Source organism: Solea senegalensis, unplaced genomic scaffold, assembly GCF_019176455.1.
Source record: "Solea senegalensis isolate Sse05_10M unplaced genomic scaffold, IFAPA_SoseM_1 scf7180000014980, whole genome shotgun sequence".
NCBI lineage: Eukaryota > Metazoa > Chordata > Actinopteri > Pleuronectiformes > Soleidae > Solea > Solea senegalensis.
The window spans coordinates 3033-17228 of NW_025321184.1; the positions used below are offsets into that span (position 1 = coordinate 3033).

Here is a 14196-nt window from a genome sequence, read left to right on the forward strand (position 1 = left end):
AGAAATTATACAGCAAAATGGTAAAATATGAGTTGAAATTTGAAAGAGAGTCAGTAGATACAGTGATTTGTATCACAACATGTATAATTTCAATGCTTTACTCAAACCTGGATCAACAAATAACATCCCCAGAAATCCATACACGCCTCCTTTTTTGTGTTTGATGCTTTTATTCAGGTTTGTTTTCTGCTCCCGTGGAGGAAATACCAGAAAAGTGCTTTAAATTACTTCATGTGCAATTTCCCTTTTCTAAATGAATGAATAAACATAAACACACTTGGATGTCAACATAACATCAAAGCAACACTGCAAGCAGTATTTGGTTGTGCACTAGTCCTGAACTGCCACAGCCATTCTTTGTCCTGGTGAATGATGTCACTTTTGAAATGTTAAAACTATTTACCTTCAAGTCAAGTTAACATTTTATTTTCTTGTAAAAATGTAAAATAGCTCTTTTTTTATTAGACCAGCACACAGCACTGTCTATATGAACAGAATGTGCTTGTAATGTATTCATTATGGATTTTCTTTTTCAAAACAGTGACTGTCTGGGTGGGTCTCCCATCCACATCCATCCTCCCACCCACACTCCTGATTCCAGTCAGCCCTCAACATCCACCCTGATGATGCTTGAAGTTATTAAGCGCCAGAGTGATTACCATATTTCCACGTAGATGCTGTTGCCTTGTCTTGTGGCAGCAGTGAGTCTTATGAAAGGAGCAGCCCGGGGGGCCATGCAAAATAAGTGCTGTACAATGAGATGTGCGCTGACAGTATACACAAAAATGCCAGTCATTATTTTGAAATGAAGTCTCCCACATGTCTCTCTGCAGAACCTTGGGCAGCATCAGTGTCCTTTCAAGGACAAACTTCCTCCTCTTTTCTTAAAGCACACAATTCCCCGTGCCATGTGAGGAAAGTGGTTTCAATTAGCATTACAGACGTGTCTTTTGTTTTCTTTTGACTAGTTGGTTTATCATTCTCTTTACAGATGAAGTGGGTGGCGCAATCAAGGCTCATTATCATCACTACCGTGATAATGCTTCCCCTCTATCTTTTTTTTTTTTTCTTACCTGTGGACTATTTGTCTGCATTTGCTGCCATCACCCTTGTGATTGAATGCTTTGCGTTAAAAACTGGGCCACCCTGGCAGCCTGACAAATGAAGGCAATTGCGTGTTTGGAGACATCACGTTCAACAGTTATCGTAGTTGATAACTTATAATTTGCATATAGATAAGGCATTCTTACCTAGACTAAATCTTTAGCATATAAAGTAGGATTACATTTTATTCTTCAAGTTGAATTGTACTGACAAAGCCTGGCACACCATTTGAGAGTTTATTGGTTTGTGTTTGGAATTTAGTGGAGGTATGGATGTCAGTGTGCCACTTGAGGATGTAATCGCAAATGAAGAATATTCTTTAGGCCTTGAAGAGGATGCAATGGAGAGAAACAAAAAGGAAAGACAATATCCACTGTGTAATTACCCAGTCAGGCTGAATCCATCCCATAAATGCTACTGTTCTACTATGAATCATGCATGAATCATCTCATAAAGCAATGAGCACACGCAGAGGAGGATTTTGTTCACATGTTGAAAGGGACTCAGTGAGCATCCAACTATCAGCTACTTTTCTGTGAGCTTCAACTCCTCATTTCAGCTGCAGCCAGCCCTGCATTTAGCTGAATGAATGTACGTGTATTTGATCCAGTTACTGCCGGTTTGCCTTTTCACAGGTTGTCTCTTAGAGATGGAAAATGCCCTCGAAAAGCGCGCGCGCGCAAGAGAGAGAGAGAGAGAGAGAAATCACAAGGCGCTAAGTAGGGATAAGCAGCTCATCAGACGGCGCAGGAATAAGTCTGGTTAATACTCTGTGAACTAAACATCACATTGTTGATGCAGACTGCAATTCTGGCGGCTGCCAGGGACAAAGACATTGCCACTCAAGTGAAGCAGAAAAAAAAGAAAAGAAACTGCATCCATTCATGCTGAGTGTAGCTTGTGGTTAAGAGTATGTATAATGTGATGTAATGTGCTATACTGTAATGTACCATATTGAAATGTACTATAGTGTCATGTACTGTACTACACTGTGCTGTACACAGTACTTTGATTACTTTTATATACTGCACTGTACTGTAATGTAAACTGGTAAATCACAAAGGCCTCTGTGTAACCCTGGCACCCATAATTTGTCTGCAGAGTGTTCCTCATTATATTTGTTGAACCTGACTTCACTGGGGCAAAGGACCGATAACTCAACCACGCAGTCCTCCCCAAGGTCGACTCCAGGTATCAGCAGAGGAAGGCGCCAGACTTCTTGACTTGATACCTCTCCTCCTCTCCTCCAAATCTTAGATATACCTTAACACTGAGATTCACTGGCAGAATGACAGAAGATGCCCAACTGTTTACATCTCATGGTTCATGTTTGGCATTCTCAGTTCTCCTCGGATCTGAGTTGTCTTCATTAAAGCTTTTCAACTTAACTCATCACTGACTCCAGCAACTTCATCCTTGGTTGTCTCATCCCATTCATCAATCAGCATTTGTCACAAGTCAGACAATGTGGTTGTGCCCAGGCTGACCCCAGAAGTGTTCAATGGGGTTGAGGTCAGGACAGGCCATTCCATCCTCACCACTCCCTAATTCTGAAGGGTAGTCTCTGATAAACCCCAGGTGAGCAGCATGAGGAGGAGGAGGTGCCAGGTTTTTAAATGAATAAGTTGTTAAATTACCAATTTGTTTAGTTTCTTCAGACTTCAATGATCCAATCCAATAAACGACTGCCCAGCTCCTCGTACAGGCTTTGGTCATTTCCCACCTTGACTACAGCAACGTCCTGCTAACAGGCCTCCCAACCTGTGCTGTGAAACCTCTACGGAAAACAACACAAATGTTTTCTTTTTTTTCTTTTTCTTTGAATTAATGAATTAATTTAGTTATGTTTTTTAGGTTTTGTCCTTACTATGTCTTTGTTATACTGTGGTCATTATTATTTCTGTGTGTATGTTTGTTAAAATATTAATTAAAAAAAGCTTATACAGACAAGCTGACAGAGACACTTCAACCAATCAATCAATCATTGTTTATTTATAAAGCTCTTTGCAATACCTGCAATGTACTCAATAAAAATAAAGAATAAAAAACACAAATGATAAAATAAAATAAGAATCAACAAGATTATGAAATGTACATTTAGGGAAATAGAGGGAAAGTGCCACCCTGATACCGAATATTAAAAGCTGTTCTAAACAAATATGTTTTGATTTCACTGTTAAAAACTCCCAGGTCAGTAATTGAACACAAATCAGGGGGTAACCAGTGCCAGAGCTTGGGAGTTGCGACCGCAAAGGAATGGTCACCTCACTGTTTGTATTTTGAGCTGGAAACATCAAGTAGCTGTTGACCAGATGAGCGTAACACCAGCAAGGCCATTGAAAATCTTGAAATCAATTCAGGAAATGGAGTTCATATAGAACAGGAGTCATCCTAAAGGAAGCCAACAACTTCCAATTGCAAAATAACTTTTTGAAAAATGCTTTCTCTCGGAAGGGACATTCACCTTCTGACTGATTCGGTCACTGTTATGAAAATGTGTGATTTTAGCTCACGGGGATACAGTACTGCTGTAAGTTTGAGTTGCTTCACAAAATAACACCGTATTGACATAATGTCATAATTGATAGACTTAAAATTAACTATGCCTCTGCTCTGTTTTCCATACTGCGTTTGTATCACATTACCAAAATCATCTTCTTTGTTTTTTTATGATTGTTGGCATCTGTAATGGTGCATTACATTCTCCTTCTTCCTTCCCTTTCTCCAGTTCTTTAGCTGTGATTAATTTCTTGAATCTCATTGAAAGAATTGCCACATTTGTAAGTTTCTAGACCCATGATCAATTACTTCAACAGGAAACCATTCAATATGTGCGTGCGATGGACTAAAACACTGACCGTGACTCTAAACACTCAGACTGTGAAGAGTATCTCACCTCTTTGTCTAAAGGCTCAGTTGGGCTGACCTGGAAATTATTCCCCATCTGAGTCACTGCCTTGTTGCTCTGCCCCCAAACTAAAGAGGTATAAGAACACTCATACTCCAAAGCTAGTGTGGTATAATGAGACGACCCGGGAACGCTGGTCTCATTTCACAGCTGGCCACTAAAAGGTTAGGCCAGCCCAATTAATTCTGCTGGTTAAAAAGGTCAGGGCTCTGTGTTAAGGGCTTGGGAAAAACTATACAAGGGCCCTTTCACCGCCACTTCATTACTTAGGCTTCATAATACTTCATTATGAAGTCAAAGGCATTGTTAAAACATGATCGTAGGAGGCCAAGAGGTGAGGCTTGACTTTAGCCATAAGATTTGGTAATCGTGTCACTGAAGATTTGCTCACAGGGCAAAGGTGCTGCATGAAATCCGGTCTACTCTTAACTTAGCAGCAATCAGACAAATGATGGTTATCCATCAAAGTACAGCAATTAAGTGGACCTAAGGAAAGACAGAAACTCTATTGGTCAAAACAATAGTAATTCATGAAGCACTTTTACAGATTCTCAAAATGCTTTATGGTTAAAATCACAAGAAAATACATTCTAACATATAAAAACAAAACAAAAAAACATTTTGAACGTTAAAGTTGCTGTGAGTACGTGAGTTTGTATGCTGCATCCTTCATCTGAAAGTAGGCTGTGTCAAACAATACTGCAAAGTGAGATTAGTGGTTAGCAAGATATGTTAAATTTACAGATCAATGAATGAGACCGCCTCTAATCTCAGAGAATATTTCACAGGTTCACAGGGCTGGCCCCAAGCCTTCATGGGACCCTAAGTAAAATATGATGATGGTTTAAGAACAACATTTGTTAAAGAACTTCTGTCTTGTAAACTACAAAAATAATAACATATTTACTGTTTATGTATGTTGCCATTTAAATTATAAATGACCTCTATAAATGATTTAGTAATACATGGGAGGGACATATTTATATGGCAACATTTGATCAGTTGTGGGCAGAAATAAAGTCAAATGACATGTCAAACATCCCTTTTGTGAACTTTGTTGAAGAAAAAATACTAGGTCAACAAAGCAAGATCTTTTCGAATAATTTCCGGCAGGCTGTACACTGAGAGGTGCAATGGTGCTCTCCATAGAAAGCATCCCCTTCCTTCTTTATCACAGTTCAAAGCACTTCAACATAGTTCAACTTAGCTTAAATTTATTCACCAAACCACCCTCCCTCCTCCTCAGTCTCACAGTTTATAACCACCATTGTGGTACTCTTATTGTGCTCCATTTGTAGAATAGAACTAAATATTACTCAAATGGCAATAAACAATGCGATGATGTCAGGGTGAGGTCGCATCTGACTGAGGCTTGTGTTGAGCCAGCTAACACAAAGAAACCCTGTCTCTGTTGAACAGTATTTATAGTGCAAACTTCAGACTGAAGGAGCATGTGTGTGTATACAGAGGCAGCTCAGGGGTGGGGAGGAGCCAGAAGCTTGTATCCCATCAAACTGCTGAGCAGTCTGTGATTTCAGGAGGGAGTTCCAGAAGGATGGGGCGGCCACTGGAGATGCAACAGCTCTGTCGCCCCAGGTTGACCGGTGTGTGTTTCCTTTCCACAGTGGCCTTGTTTGTATTTGCCTGTTTGACATATGCTGTGTTTGTCTAAGGAGAAAGCTCAGTTACTTTATTTAGTGTCAACACTGTAATGTTGCTTTTGGCTCAGCAGAAAGGCACAGGGACTTAAAACATGATACGCTTCACTGCAGTCAAATCTTAAAGCAGCAGCCTCATCCATAAACCCCCATGTATTTCTACTTAATTTGCATTCACTTACACTGTTGTGTGTGTGTTTTTTTCTTTATCTAACACCACAATTTGTCCTTTTTGGAATCATTAATATCAAATCAGTGGCTCAAGGCTTCTTTGCTTATGCTGCTATTGCATCTGCTTTGTTATTTATGGCTGCTGATTTATGGACTTTAATGGATAGTTTAGTGTTTTGTTTTTCTCAAAGTATGGTTGTCAGAGGAACTGACATGCCCTGCACCGACAACCAGCCTGAGATATGTGCACTCACTGAAGTGGTAGAGTCTTTCATTAAATTCATTAAAAAAGTCATTATAAAGTCTTTACAAATCTTGAAAGCAAACTATTTTATTTTGAAATAAATAAAAAAAACATTTTATTTTGAAGAAAAGATGATTCGTAAATAATTAATTTTATTTTGAAATCGTGCTGACATCACTTCCTGTTTGGGGTCGTGTTTGCGGTCATGTTTACGTTTGCTGTCTCGTGTGCTGTCAAGAGTAATAGGACAAAAATCTGTGGCATCCGGGTAAGATATGAACATAATCTGTTAAAGTTATATTAATTCTTGATAATGTTAAACAGTTGTTGATCGCTGTACTGTTACGTTTAAACTTTTTAGAGCAGCGTGAGAGACGGGAGTACGTTCTCCCATCTGGTGAGGTGAAGTACCTTGATCCCTCGGTGAGTGAAAACATTCTTTAACTTGTTCGGTTGTTTGTAATGCATCTGATATTCATGTGTAACCTGTTCGGTTGATTGTAAGGCAGCTGATAGTTATGTTAATCGGCGCAGATAGCCATGGCAAGGTGCTACTGGTGTTAGCCACCTGAGACGATGTTTTGCTATGCTAATAGCCTATTGACTTGAGTTTAGCCACTGTGTTGGCATAGTCAATTGGTGTTATATGCAATTAATTGAAATGCTGATGATTTTATTTGTTGTTTACAAAGGTCATTTTCTTAAATTGTTGTTTCATACTTATGTTAAAAAAAGAGAGATATTGTGAGAGTATTTGATAGATGATTATTTTATGATTGTGGTAATTACAGAGGTACATTTTTAGTGTATTCTCTCACTGTTACTGGGGGAAAGAAGAGATAATTAAGCATGTTAAGCCTTAATGCAGGGGTCTCAAAGTGGCGGCCTATGGGCCACATGTGGCCCTCCAATCGATTTCATGTGGCCCTCCATCAATATCAAGTTGTAACGAGTCATTTTTATATGTTTTTATTTTTAAATTAATAGATTAATTTTGCATCATAAATATGTTTTTTTTTTATTGTTGCATATTACAACAGCCACTTATATTTTGAAATGATCCAATCCAATCCAACTGTTTTGTAAAGCACTTTAAAAAAAACACAGTGGACCAAAGTGCTGTACAGAATAATGGATAAAAGACAGAAAAGCTCACACGAGGCAATAGAGTACATATAAAAAAAAGAATTAATATGGCACATTGATGATATGAGCTCATAACGTCCACTGCAACTGTTGCTTTTCCCAAAAAAGTTGGACCCCTGCCTTAATGCCTCTAAGTTACCATGTAATTTCTCTGCATTTAGTGTAATTTTCTACCAAATTAAATACCACATTTTCTACCAAATTAAACTAATATTTTGTTATTTTTGTAAAATGATATTTTGGTTGTTACTAGTTCTTAAAATGGTTATGAATGCAACTACAGTTGTTTGAATACTTGAATATAATTATAAAAAAAGCACTTTGAATGTAAATGTATAGTTTCACAACTGCAAATGAATACTTGAATTGAGGATAGATTTTTGTTGTACAACTAAACTTTTTGAACATGATTTAAGCCAGTTAATGCAAAGGAATGTTATTGATTGGCGATACTTCAACATGTTATTTGACCTGTTTGTAGGTTTGTCCTGGTGACATCGTTAAAGGAGGTCCCAGCCACATCCTTTCATGTGAGGTTTCCATAGATCCGGAGATCCTTCCCCAGAGTGAGCTTGATGGCGTGCGACATTGAATCTACTGATACTGGTGAAAGATTTGTTGATTTTCCCCTTCCCCACGGACTGTGTGGTAGGACAGAACAAATACACCCCAATACACCAACACTGATCAGACACAATTGACAAAAGGGCCCCAACAATAACTTTAGGACAGAGGGTTTTGTTTTTTGCCGGCTTTATTATTTTAGTTATTAGGGTTCGAGCAACAAGGTTGCAAGAACCCTCTTGAAACTGGAAGGATTATTATTATTATTATTAGGGTTCGAGCAACAATGTTGCGCAAGAACCCTATTGTAATCGTAAGAGTTATTCTTCTTCTTCTTCTTCTTCTTCTTCCGCCTACCAAATGAATCGCATTTTTGAGGCCCTGAACATGCCCCAAAACTCACCAATTTTTGCAAGCGCATCAGACCTGGTGTAAATTTACGTTTGTTAGTGTTTCGGGGAATGTGCGTTAAAAAATGAAAGTGGGCGGGACAAATAACTGCTCCACCCCCTAAATATTGTGGGCCTGAAGAGCATGTTTAATGTACATGCACGAAACTTGGTACACGCGTTCCTTAGGTCGGGCTGGTCAAAAAAGTCAGCGTAGCCGAAGCTCTAAAACGAACAGGAAAGTCGCCATCTTGGATTGAAAGTTCATTTTTGGCTGATTTTGGCCATTTCGCACCATCGGTATTTGAACGAACTTGTCCTAGAGCTTTCATGGGATCACCTTTAAACTTGCTGAGGTCACTGTGGACAAGTTGAGGATCTAAAGTTATTGAAAACTTTTTAATAAGTATCATGGCGTACGAGAAAGGGGCCGGCAAAGTTGATGAAAATTTTAATTTTTCGCCACAGGCAACAAAACTCTTATAACTTTGCAATAGAAGGTCACATCCCAACCAAATTACCTAGGGTTGATGATGGACCATTGCTGAAGAAGTCTGTGAAAAAACCGTACATTTTTAGCACAGCGCCTCCTTGTGGTAACAGAAAATATAAAAAATACACAATTTCGGTAATAACTTTTACATAGTTAATCGTATCAAACTCAAAATTTGTGAAAACGTTCAAAACACATGATAGATGATGCGTGCTTAATATGATAACAAATCGTCCAACAGTGTTGCCATGGCAACACTGCAAAGTCAGATATTTGTGACAAATAAACAAACTGCTACAACTTTGCGAATCCAAGTCCAATCTGAACCAAACTTGCTTGGATTGATGATAGTCCAGCCCTGAAGACGCCTATATGAAAATATTCACTTTCAAAAACAGCGCCCCCTGGTGACAGCAGACACTATGACGCCTGGTATTTGAATGAACTAGTCCTAGAGCTTTTGTGCGATCACCTTTAAACTTTGTGAGGTCACTGTGGACAAGTTGAGGATTTAAAGTTATTAAAAGTTTTTCAAAATTTCGCATGGTTTTCGAGATAGGGGGCGCCAAAGTTGGCATTCATTCATATTTCTCACAACAAAAGGCAAAACTCTTACAACCCGTAAAACTTGTCCTCCTGAGGAGCACGTTGAATGTACATGCATGAAACTTGGTACTCACACGTTCCTTAGGTCCAGACGGTCAAAAAAGTCAGCGTAGCCGAAGCTCTAAAACGAACGGGAAAGCCACCATCTTGGATTGAAAGTACATTTTTTGCTGATTTTGGCCATTTCGCACCAATGGTATGTGAACGCACTTGTCATAGAGCTTTAATGGGATCACCTTCAAACTTGGTGAGGTCACTGTGGACAAGTGGAGGATCCAAAGGTATCAAAATCTTTTCATTAAGTATCACGGCGAACAAGAAGAAGGGCGGCAAAGTTGGCGAAAATCACGATTCCTCGCAAGACACATCAATTTCTTATAACTTTGCCATGGAAGGTCAGATATTGACCAAACTAGTGACAATCGATGATGGGCCCTTGCTAAAGATGTCTATGCAAAAACTGTACATTTTGAAAACATCGCCTCCTGGTGGTGGCAAACACTAGGAAGTCTGGTATTTCGCAACACACAACAAACTCTTATAACTTTGCGATTGAAGGTCAGATCTTAACCAAATTTGTGATGATCGATGATGGGCTTTTGCTGAAGATGCCTATGCAAAAACTGTAAATTTTGGAAACAGCGCCACCTGGTGGTAACAGAAAGTACAAGTTCACAATTTCCCTTATAACTTTAACAAATTTCCTTTTATCAAACTCAAAATTTGGGAAAACATTCAAAACACATGGTAGATGATGAGTGCCTAATATGATAACAAATTGTTCAACAGTGTTGCCATGACAACACTGCAAAGTCAGATATTTGCGACAAAAAACAAACTGCTACCACTTTGCGAATACTATTCCAATCTGAACCAAACTTGCTAGGATTGATGATAGTCAATCCCTGAAGATTCCTATATGAAAATATTCACTTTCAAAAACAGTGCCCCCTGTTGACGGCAGACAATATGACGTCTGGTATTTCGCTACAACAACAAACTCTTATAACTTTGCGATGGAAGGTCAGATCTTAACCAAACTCGTGACGATCGATGATGGGATATTGCTGAAGATGCTTATGCAAAAACTGTACATTTTGAAAACAGCGCCTTCTGGTGGTAACAGAAAATACAATTTCACAATTTCCCTTATAACTTCAACAAATTTCATTGTATCATACTCAAAATGAATGAAAACATGTAAAACACATGGTAGATGATGCTTGCTGAATATGATAACAAATCGTTCAACGGTGTTGCCTGGCAAAAATGCAAAGGATTCCCTCAACTGAGTGGTTTGTTCATGCAGTAACCATTGTTCGCCACATGATGGAGGCATTTGCCTACAAATCTATCAAATCTAACATTTACAGTTTCTCATGCTGCTCTAATTGGGATTGTTGTATCCACTTGAAACTTGATACGTGAGACCTCAGACCTGTCCGGAACATGTCTGTAAAGCAGTAATGCCAAAGTCAAATACATGGGGGGCCAAAATAAAAAACATGGTACAGGTGGAGGGTTAAATATTTATTAAAACTTGCAATTATTGCACATATTGAACCAATACCAATACCAATATCACAGCCTATATTGCACTTAATCATTAAATTAAATTAAATTAAATTAAATTAAATTAAATTAAATTAAATTAAATTAAATTAAATTAAATTGAATTAAGCAAAACATAAATAAAATCAGTTGCAATATTTTCTCACGGCTCTTTCAGTAACAAATTGAAAACATTTTTCCTTCTTCTTCTTTTTAACAGGTAAACAGCAAAATGTAATTTTTCTTCAAAGCTCAATGGCAAGATAAATGCAAAAATGAAACAGCATGTGTTACAAAACAAATCAGTGTGCTGCTCTGATCCTCACCAATGTCCGTCTTTTATAATAAAATTAGAAAAGTTAGTGCAAACTTGAAAAAGTGCAAAACAGTTGCATGTTTCATAGTGCCTTCTTAAGTTATATTCTTTCATAACGACACATTGTCTCCACACACAAGACACACAGGCTTTCCTTTTACCAGGTTTTACCAGCACATACACAGTGCCACCTGGTTGCTGGAAATAATAAAACATTTCATACCTTCTCATGTGTCAAAACACAGGAATTGTATTCCTGTATTGTTGTATTCCCCTAACATGTGACATGCAAGACCACAGACGTGCTCTGAACATATGGAATGGGAAAATGAATGTTCAAAACAGGAAATAAAATGTAACTTTGCCATCATCATGTGTTCTTGGTTGCACCTCTGGATTATTTGTCATTATGTATATTTATATTTAACAAGTAAACAAATAAAGAAATGCCAAAAATAATCTGTATTTTGTGGAGAACCAAATTCACTCAATTTGTACTTGTAGTGCCAAACAAGGGTCACAGCTTTAACTGCTGCTAACATAGAGCATATCCATTGTAAGTGATTTAAATTGAATGTGAAGCACTTTCAAACTTTGATCGATTTGTTTGACATGACTAATTCTGCACAACCTATGTGAAATACCATATTTTTCTTGGTGACATTGAGGAAAGACTTTATAACCTCTTTAAATTGAATGTGATTTATGACTTCAGTCTTCAGTAGTGACAGACTATACAAAACTCATGTAAAATAATATAACATTCTAATGTTAATAGTATACATAATTATAAAAAACAAGGACAGTGAAATGATTACAATATGACAAACTTTTATTAACAGTTGTTAATGTTGGTAATACATGTATTTATTTTTTGCTATTTCCTTATAATATCATATAAATGCAAATTCAAATAAATTCATAACAATCACAACTTGATATGGAACCTGCAGCCCAAGACACATGGGTATCTGCACAGCAAGGACAAATCGGTAATTTAACATAATGACAATATTAATACAGCACAACATCATCACATCACATACAACAAATACAACAGCAAATTCATATAGAGCAATAACACATTACATACAACAAATACAACAGCAAATTCATATAGAGCAATAACACATTACATATAACAAATACAACAGCAATTACATAATTAATTAATTATTAATTATTATATGGAGTAATAGAACATTTGATAATACTACAAATACAATAGCAAATTCATATGGAGCAATGACACATTTCACACATTTAAATTCACTATTTAGTAACAGATGTCAAGGAACAAATTAACCATCACATACTAAAAAAACTACTCAAACATTGATTATTACAGTTGTCAGGTTGGATCAAGCATCCACAATGTGGTGACATAAACTGCCATCACTTAAATAAACACAGGACTGCCTCATGATCACTAAAGTATGTAGGCAGCACTAGTGATTCTGCCCCATTATCTGCTTGCTTAATGTAAATGTGATCAATTAAAGTACCCTTCTCTGTTGTTGCTTCAGTTACAATTTGAACAAAACCTTTTTCTGTTAAAAGTGTACATGTTGATGATGATTTCAAAATATCATCATTAAAATCACCCATGACTGCAATGGTTTCATTTGGTGAATCTAGCCAATCAAGAAATGTGCCTAAATGTTCTTTAAATAAGGTCATGGGATAACATGGTGGACGATATATAACTGCAATAACTAGCTGGTGTGTAGCAAATTTAGACACTATGCACTCCAAATTAAACGAAGGGACTTCTATTATCTCACATCCTGTGTTTGGTGTAATATAAACACCTACACCACCATGTTGTTGATCTTTTAATGCAACCAATCTGGGGTCATCACTACTGTAGCATGAACTGCGTGAACAACCATGAAAACTATAACCCTCAATGTTTACTGAATCAATAGAAGATGATGCAGCTAACCAAGTTTCAGTTACAGCAATACAGTTAAGCTGTAACTGCTGTGTACACAGCACCAAATCTGGCACATGTCGAGTCAAACCCTGCACATTCAGCAAATAAGCACTAAACCTGCATGCACTCAATCGCTGCTTTGTCAAACTATCAATTAAGAATGGAGACATTGTCTGAATAGCATCATTAATGTCACCCCTACAATAAATCTTCTTCTCGTCAAACTGTTCAATGATCAAGCCTGACAAACTCCTGACTCGACTTAAAGCAACATATGCCTGTCCAGCTGCAAATATCTTCTCAAAACACACGACAACGTCATCTACTGTGATGCCCTGAACTTTGTGGATTGTACACGCCCATGCTAATTTAAGTGGATATTGACGTCTCAGGCCACCTTTTCTACAAGCTCTCTCCTCCTCTGGAGCAATAGCTGTAGAACCCACTAAATCAGCTACAACACTTGGTGACTGTCTCCTCCTCTCTGCACCTACATTCTCATCATCAAATTTCACATAAACCATTTTTGGAAACTTAACACCCTCTGATTGTATTATCCGTGTTACAACACCACATGCTCCATTCACCAGGCCATCACTCACATCAACATTTTGACACAACATCACACGTGCACCCTCACCTAACAACAATCGCTCAGACAAATATGTATTTTTAGCTTTAGCATGATGGCCATCAATTAACTTTAGTTTTCCTGTTCTCCTATCGTTTTGAAAATCCTGAGCTTCAATAGTGACATAGTCAGGACACACAGCATACAACCTCTGAATATTGTGCTCATTTACTTGTTGATTTGTCGCATATATGTGTAAAGCTGAGCTGACTTCACCAGTTTCACAACATTTCAACATCTCAACATCACTTTTTAACATTGGTGTCCCTTTTCTATGAATCCTAACCCTGTTCAGCAACCTTGAAAACACACTGTCTTTCTGTCTGACTACTTCTGTTAACTGCACAACTGAAAACAAAGACCACAAGTCAATATTCAAGTCCTCAACATACAGGGGTTTTCCTCTTACTGGAGGTAACTGGTAAAAATCTCCAACAGCAATAACACAAATGTTTCCAAATGGCTTGTTGCCACTTTGT

At 37.8% G+C, this 14196-nt stretch overlaps 1 long non-coding RNA gene across 1 annotated transcript; it reads left to right on the forward strand.

The window, feature by feature from the left end:
- Positions 1-6281: 6281 nt before the first annotated feature.
- On the forward strand, positions 6282-7790 carry LOC122761753. The gene is made up of 3 exons (XR_006358622.1): positions 6282-6353; positions 6447-6508; positions 7713-7790. It is a non-coding gene; the product is annotated as an uncharacterized LOC122761753 (long non-coding RNA).
- Positions 7791-14196: the final 6406 nt, after the last annotated feature.